The following is an 8,148-nucleotide window of genomic DNA, read 5'->3' as shown; positions in this document are numbered from 1 at the left end:
GCGTGCACGAAGTCGGAGCCCGGTTTGCCCCGGGTGCGCACCTCGCGTGCACCTTCGCCGCGGTGGGCACCTTGGCTGGGTTGGGCACCATTGAGCGCTCCGAAGTGTGCTCCAAGGTGCGCACCATGGCCCTCCAAGGTGCGCAGCATGGCGTGCACGAAGTCGGAGCCCGGTTTGCCCCGGGTGCGCACCTCGCGTGCACCTTCGCCAGGGTGGGCACCTCGGTGCGCACACCTTCTCAATGTTTTCTTGCCTTTTCTGGAAATTGGTGAAGGCAGCGCATCAAAGGTGCGCACCTCGGTGTGCTCCGAGGTGCGAACCCGAGAGCGCTCCGAGGTGCCCACGAAGTCGAAAGTCGGGTTAATTGCATTGTTTTCCCCGGGTGCGCTCCGAGGTGCGCAACATCGGTGCGCACCAAGGAGGGCTCCGAAGTGTGCTCCAAGGTGCGCACGATTCGGAGCTCGGTTTGCCCGGGGTGCGCACACCTTGGCTGGGTTGCGCACCCTTTGTGCGCTCCAAGGTGCGCACGAAGTCGGAGCTCGGTTTGCCCCGGGTGCGCACCTTCGCCAGGGTGCGCACCTTGATGCGCACGCCTTGGCTGGGCTGCGCACCTTGGTGGGCGCCATGGTGCGCACCTTTCGTGCGCTCCAAGGTGCGCACGAAGTCGGAGCTCGGTTTGCCCCGGGTGCGCACCTTGGTGGGCGCCATGGTGCACTCCGAGGTGCCCAAGATTGGTGCGCACCAAGGAGCGCTCCGAAGTGCGCTCCAAGGTGCGCAGGTGCGCGCGAAGTCGAAAGTTGGGTTAATTGTCCGGTTTGCCTCGGGTGCGCACCTTGCGTGCACCTTCGCCAGGGTGGGCGCCTTGGTGCGCACACCTTGGCTGGGCTGCGCACCCGGGCGCGCACACCTTGGCACCCGCGTTTCCTTCATTTTAAATTTTTTTTTTTTACAATCTCTCAAGTGGGAAATTCTATAATCTCAACTTTTTTTGCCTTTTCAGGAAACTTTTGAATGGAGCGCATCATTGGTGCGCTCCGAAGTGTGCTCCAAGGTGCGCACCTCTGGTGTGCTCCAAAGCTCTCTCCAGCTGCGTGCACCTGCCCCGGCCGCGCACCCGGCCCCGCCCAGCTTCGCTCACCTGTCCCGGGCGTCTGGTGCGGAACCTTAGAGTAAGAAACATCACCGTGCACCTTGGCCAACGTGCGCGACTCGACCGAGCGCGCACTGGCCGAGGTGCACACCGATTTCACCTGGGTGCGCGCGCAGCACCTCGGGCGCACCGGGGTGCGCGCACAACGCCCGGGTTGCACCGTGGCCTGTGTGCTCGGGGCGCCTCAGGTGCGCGCTCGGTGTCGCCCCCGCGCGCGCGGTAGTGCGGGCAGCGCACCCCGGCCCGGCCCGGCCCCGACGAGAACGCAAACGGGCAAAAGGTTTATTCAAATAGCATTGCGACGCCCGGCGAAAAACTAAAAAAGGGTGCAACACCGGGACTTCCCGGGAGGTCACCCATCCCAGTACTACTCCGGCCCAAGCGCGCTTAACTGCGGAGTTCTGATGGGATCCGGTGCACTAACGCTGGTATGATCGCACCCGTTATGAGCTTGTCGCAGTGTGTACTTAGCAAACCGCGACCCACGTGCGAATCCACCCCGGCCACCCACCCCCGTCGAGGTGCACACCCTCCCTCGCGAAGTGCGCCCCGTTCGCCAAGTGTGAGCCCTGCCCGGGTGCGCGCACCTTGCTAGGGCGTCGGGTGTGCACCCGGCCCGGCCTACGTGCGTGCACCTGGACGGGGCGTCGTGTGCGTGCAGTGTCCCGTCTGCAACGCGGTGCCCACACACCACCTCGGGCGCAACGACCTGCGCTCACATGTGGGCCGAGTGCACCTTGGTGCATGTTCGGGGCGCCTCGGGTGCACGCTCGATCTTGCCCCGGTGCACCAAGGCGCTCGGTTTGCCCCGGGTGCGCACTTGGTGCAAGGTGGGCACCCAAAATAGGGATCAAGCACCAAAACACAAGTTTCGGGATGCAAAATGGGACCCAAGGACCACAAATGCGTTCCAAGACCCATGATGGGTCCACGAGAACAAAAATGTGTTCCGAGACTTAATAAACAAATATTGGGTTTTAGGAGAAGAAACATGCTCTGATGCCCAAAACGAGAATCGACCCCGAAAAGGCCACAGGCCAAAAGTGGGATGCGAGACAAAAAAAAATGGGACCCGAGGACCAAAATTGGGTTCCCAGGTCGAAGACAGGGCAACCGGACAAGAAACGACCTCTAAGGCTCGAAATGAGTCCCGACGACTAAAACTTGACAAGAAGCACCCATCAGGCACCCAACTCGACACCCATGGGATGCCGACCCACCCGGGCTTCCACCTAGCACACCTTGGCACCCACCCACCCTCGCACCCAACCTCGCACCCAACTTAGCACCTTTGAACCCACATTGGCACTCACCCTGACCCTGGCACCTTGGAACCCACATTGGCACTCACCTTGACCCTGGCACCCACCTTTGCACTCACCTTGGGACCCACCCTGGCTCCCACCTCGGCACCCACCCAGACACCCACCTTGGTTCCTTGGCACCCACCTTGGATCCTTGGCACCCACCCCGACACCCACCTTGGCACGCAACTTGGCTACTTGCCACCCACCTTGGCTCCTTGACGCCCACCCCGACAACCACCCCGTGACCTACCCTGGCTAGGGTTGGTGCACACCCACCCTGGTGCCCACCTTGGCACCCACCCCATGACCCACCTTGGCACGCACCTTAGTACCCACCCCGTTACCCACCCTAGGACCCACCCCGTGACCCACCTTGGCCAGGGTGGGTGCCTTGGTGCGCACAACTTGCCTGGGCTGCACACCAGGGCGGGCTCAAGATGGCACCCGCGTTCCGTTTTTTTCACTATCTTTCAAAACGGAAATTTTAAAATCTCGTTTTTTTTTTTTTTTTGCCTTTTCTGGAAATTAGTGAAGGCAGCGCATCAAAGGTGCGCAATGCTGGTGCGAACCCGGGAGCGCTCCGATGTGTGCTCCAAGGTGCGGCGTGCACGAAGTCCGAGCCCGGCTTGCCCCGGGTGCGCACCTCGCGTGCACCTTCGCCGGGGTGAGCACCTTGGCTGGGTTGCGCGCCCTGGTGCGCACCAAGGAGCGCTCTGAAGTGTGCTCCAAGGTGCGGCGTGCACGAAGTCGGAGCTCGGTTTGCCCCGGGTGTGCACCTCGGGTGCGCACCTCGCGTGCACCTTCGCTGCGGTGGGCACCTTGGCTGGGTTGCGCGCCTTGGTGGGCACCATGCAGTGCACGAAGTCGGAGCCCGGTTTGCCCCGGGCGCGCACCTCCGCCAGGGTGGGCACCTTGGTGCGCACAACTTGCCTGGGCTGCGCACCAGGAAGGGCTCAAGATGGCACCCGCGTTCCGTTTTTTTCACTATCTTTCAGAACGGAAATTTTAAAATATCGTTTTTTTTTGCCTTTTCTGGAAATTAGTGAAGGCAGCGCATCAAAGGTGCGCAACGCTGGTGCGAACCTGGGAGCGCTCCGATGTGTGCTCCAAGGTGCGGCGTGCACGAAGTCGGAGCCCGGTTTGCCCCGGGTGCGCCCTGGTGGGCACCATGGTGCGCACCAAGGAGCGCTCCGAAGTGTGCTCCAAGGTGCGGCCTGCACGAAGTCGGAGCCCGGTTTGCCCCGGGTGTGCACCGCGGGTGGGCACCTTGGTGCGCATGCCTTGCCTGGGCTGCGCACCAGGGCGGGCTCAAGATGGCACCCGCGTTCCGTTTTTTTCACTATCTTTCAAAACGGAAATTTTAAAATCTCATTTTTATTTGCCTTTTCTGGAAATTAGTGAAGGCAGCGCATCAAAGGTGCGCACCTCGCTGCCCACCACGGTGCGCAACGCCGGTGGGCACCCGGGAGTGCTTCGAAGTGTGCTCCAAGGTGCTGCGTGCACGTTGTCGGAGCCCGGTTTGCCCCGGGTGCGCACCTCGCGTGCACCTTCGTCGGGGTGGGCACCTTGGCTGGGTTTGCCCCGGCTGCGCTCCGAAGCGGGGTTATTGGAGCGCCGCCTCTTTTTTTGTCGGAGCGTTTGGTGGGGTTTCTCGCATTGGCTCTTCCCAGGCCCGGTTGCCACCCTGGCGCGCACGAAGTCGGAAGTAGGGTTAATTGCCCGGGTGCGCACCTTTGCCAGGGTGGGCACCTTACCTGGGCTGTGCACCCGGGCGGGCTCAAGATGGCACCCGCGTTCCGTTTTTTTCACTATCTTTCAAAACGGAAATTTTAAAATCTCCTCTTTTTTTTGCCTTTTCTGGAAATTAGTGAAGGCAGCGCATCAAAGGTGCGCACCTCGCTGCCCACCTTGGTGTGCTCTGAGGTGCGCACCCGGGAGCGCTACGAAGTGTGCTCCAAGGTGCGGCGTGCACGTTGTCGGAGCCCGGTTTGCCCCGGGTGCGCACCTCGCCTGCACCTTGGCCGGGGTGGGCACCCTGGCTGGGTTTGCCCAGGGTGCGCTCCGAAGCGGGGTTACTGGAGCGCCCCCTCTTTTTTTGTCAGAGCGTTTGGTGGGGTTTCTCGCATTGGCTCTTCCCAGGCCCGGTTGTTGGGTGCGCTCCCACCCTGGCGCGCGCGAAGTTGGAAGTTGGGTTAATTGCCCGGGCGCGCACCTTCGCCAGGGTGGGCACCTTGGTGCGCACACCTTGGCTGGGCTGCGCACCAGGGCGGGCTCAAGATGGCACCAGCATTCCCTTTTTCTCACTATCTTTCAAAACGGAAATTTTAAAATCTCGTTTTCTTTTGCCTTTTATGGAAATTAGTGAAGGCATCGCATCAAAGGTGCGCACCTCGCTGCCCACCTTGGTGTGCTCCGAGGTGCCCACCACGGTGCGCTCCGAGGTGCCCACCACGGTGCGCAACGCCGGTGCGAACCCGGGAGCGCCCCGATGTGTGCTCCAAGGTGCGGCGTGCACGAAGCCGGACCCCGGTTTGCCCCGGGTGCGCACCTCGCGTGCACCTTGGTGCGCACACCTTGGCTGGGTTGCGCGGCCTGGTGGGCACCATGGTGCGCACCAAGGAGCGCTCCGAAGTGTGCTCCAAGGTGCGGCGTGCACGAAGTCCTAGCCCGGTTTGCCCCGGGTGCGCACCTTCGCCGCGGTGGGCACCATGGCGTGCACGAAGTCGGAGCCCGGTTTGCCCCGGGTGCGCACCTCGCGTGCACCTTCGCCGGGGTGGGCACCTCGGCTGGGTTGCGCGCCCTGGTGCGCACCAAGGAGCGCTCCGAAGTGTGCTCCAAGGTGCGGCGTGCACGAAGTCGGAGCCCGGTTTGCCCCGGGTGCGCACCTTCGCCGCGGTGGGCACCCTGGTGCGCACCATGGCGTGCACGAAGTCGGAGCCCGGTTTGCCCCGGGTGCGCACCTCGCGTGCACCTTCGGCGGGGTTGCGCGCCCTGGTGCGCACCAAGGAGCGCTCCGAAGTGTGCTCCAAGGTGCGGCGTGCACGAAGTCGGAGCCCGGTTTGCCCCGGGTGCGCACCTCGCGTGCACCTTCGGCGGGGTTGCGCGCCCTGGTGGGCACCATGGTGCGCACCAAGGAGCGCTCCGAAGTGTGCTCCAAGGTGCGGCGTGCACGAAGTCGGAGCCCGGTTTGCCCCGGGTGCGCACCTCGCGTGCACCTTCGCCGCGGTGGGCACCATGGCGTGCACGAAGTCGGAGCCCGGTTTGCCCCGGGTGCGCACCTCGCGTGCACCTTCGCCGGGGTGGGCACCTCGGCTGGGTTGCGCGCCCTGGTGCGCACCAAGGAGCGCTCCGAAGTGTGCTCCAAGGTGCGGCGTGCACGAAGTCGGAGCCCGGTTTGCCCCGGGTGCGCACCTCGCGTGCACCTTCGCCGCGGTGGGCACCATGGCGTGCACGAAGTCGGAGCCCGGTTTGCCTCGGGTGCGCACCCCGCGTGCACCTTCGCCGGGGTGGGCACCTCGGCTGGGTTGCGCGCCCTGGTGCGCACCAAGGAGCGCTCCGAAGTGTGCTCCAAGGTGCGGCGTGCACGAAGTCGGAGCCCGGTTTGCCCCGGGTGCGCACCTCGCGTGCACCTTCGCCGCGGTGGGCACCTTGGCTGGGTTGGGCACCATTGAGCGCTCCGAAGTGTGCTCCAAGGTGCGCACCATGGCCCTCCAAGGTGCGCAGCATGGCGTGCACGAAGTCGGAGCCCGGTTTGCCCCGGGTGCGCACCTCGCGTGCACCTTCGCCAGGGTGGGCACCTCGGTGCGCACACCTTCTCAATGTTTTCTTGCCTTTTCTGGAAATTGGTGAAGGCAGCGCATCAAAGGTGCGCACCTCGGTGTGCTCCGAGGTGCGAACCCGAGAGCGCTCTGAGGTGCCCACGAAGTCGAAAGTCGGGTTAATTGCATTGTTTTCCCCGGGTGCGCTCCGAGGTGCGCAACATCGGTGCGCACCAAGGAGGGCTCCGAAGTGTGCTCCAAGGTGCGCACGATTCGGAGCTCGGTTTGCCCGGGGTGCGCACACCTTGGCTGGGTTGCGCACCCTTTGTGCGCTCCAAGGTGCGCACGAAGTCGGAGCTCGGTTTGCCCCGGGTGCGCACCTTCGCCAGGGTGCGCACCTTGATGCGCACGCCTTGGCTGGGCTGCGCACCTTGGTGGGCGCCATGGTGCTCACCTTTCGTGCGCTCCAAGGTGCGCACGAAGTCGGAGCTCGGTTTGCCCCGGGTGCGCACCTTGGTGGGCGCCATGGTGCACTCCGAGGTGCCCAAGATTGGTGCGCACCAAGGAGCGCTCCGAAGTGCGCTCCAAGGTGCGCAGGTGCGCGCGAAGTCGAAAGTTGGGTTAATTGTCCGGTTTGCCTCGGGTGCGCACCTTGCGTGCACCTTCGCCAGGGTGGGCGCCTTGGTGCGCACACCTTGGCTGGGCTGCGCACCCGGGCGCGCACACCTTGGCACCCGCGTTTCCTTCATTTTAAATTTTTTTTTTTTACAATCTCTCAAGTGGGAAATTCTATAATCTCAACTTTTTTTGCCTTTTCAGGAAACTTTTGAATGGAGCGCATCATTGGTGCGCTCCGAAGTGTGCTCCAAGGTGCGCACCTCTGGTGTGCTCCAAAGCTCTCTCCAGCTGCGTGCACCTGCCCCGGCCGCGCACCCGGCCCCGCCCAGCTTCGCTCACCTGTCCCGGGCGTCTGGTGCGGAACCTTAGAGTAAGAAACATCACCGTGCACCTTGGCCAACGTGCGCGACTCGACCGAGCGCGCACTGGCCGAGGTGCACACCGATTTCACCTGGGTGCGCGCGCAGCACCTCGGGCGCACCGGGGTGCGCGCACAACGCCCGGGTTGCACCGTGGCCTGTGTGCTCGGGGCGCCTCGGGTGCGCGCTCGGTGTCGCCCCCGCGCGCGCGGTAGTGCGGGCAGCGCACCCCGGCCCGGCCCGGCCCCGACGAGAACGCAAACGGGCAAAAGGTTTATTCAAATAGCATTGCGACGCCCGGCGAAAAACTAAGAAAGGGTGCAACACCGGGACTTCCCGGGAGGTCACCCATCCTAGTACTACTCCGGCCCAAGCGCGCTTAACTGCGGAGTTCTGATGGGATCCGGTGCACTAACGCTGGTATGATCGCACCCGTTATGAGCTTGTCGCAGTGTGTACTTAGCAAACCGCGACCCACGTGCGAATCCACCCCGGCCACCCACCCCCGTCGAGGTGCACACCCTCCCTCGCGAAGTGCGCCCCGTTCGCCAAGTGTGAGCCCTGCCCGGGTGCGCGCACCTTGCTAGGGCGTCGGGTGTGCACCCGGCCCGGCCTACGTGCGTGCACCTGGACGGGGCGTCGTGTGCGTGCAGTGTCCCGTCTGCAACGCGGTGCCCACACACCACCTCGGGCGCAACGACCTGCGCTCACATGTGGGCCGAGTGCACCTTGGTGCATGTTCGGGGCGCCTCGGGTGCACGCTCGATCTTGCCCCGGTGCACCAAGGCGCTCGGTTTGCCCCGGGTGCGCACTTGGTGCAAGGTGGGCACCCAAAATAGGGATCAAGCACCAAAACACAAGTTTCGGGATGCAAAATGGGACCCAAGGACCACAAATGCGTTCCAAGACCCATGATGGGTCCACGAGAACAAAAATGTGTTCCGAGACTTAATAAA

At 63.6% G+C, this 8,148-nt stretch overlaps 2 non-coding genes across 2 annotated transcripts; both read right to left on the bottom strand.

Moving 5' to 3' along the window:
* Nucleotides 1–1,473: 1,473 nt before the first annotated feature.
* LOC131865126 (5S ribosomal RNA) lies at nucleotides 1,474–1,592 on the bottom strand. Its single transcript, XR_009363858.1, has one exon. It is a non-coding gene; the product is annotated as a 5S ribosomal RNA (ribosomal RNA).
* A 5,915-nt stretch (nucleotides 1,593–7,507) lies between these two features.
* On the bottom strand, nucleotides 7,508–7,626 carry LOC131865113 (5S ribosomal RNA). The gene has a single exon (XR_009363845.1). It is a non-coding gene; the product is annotated as a 5S ribosomal RNA (ribosomal RNA).
* Nucleotides 7,627–8,148: the final 522 nt, after the last annotated feature.

The sequence above is a fragment of the Cryptomeria japonica genome, unplaced genomic scaffold (assembly GCF_030272615.1).
Source record: "Cryptomeria japonica unplaced genomic scaffold, Sugi_1.0 HiC_scaffold_101, whole genome shotgun sequence".
Lineage (NCBI taxonomy): Eukaryota > Viridiplantae > Streptophyta > Pinopsida > Cupressales > Cupressaceae > Cryptomeria > Cryptomeria japonica.
This window is presented reverse-complemented; position numbering and strand designations above follow the sequence as displayed.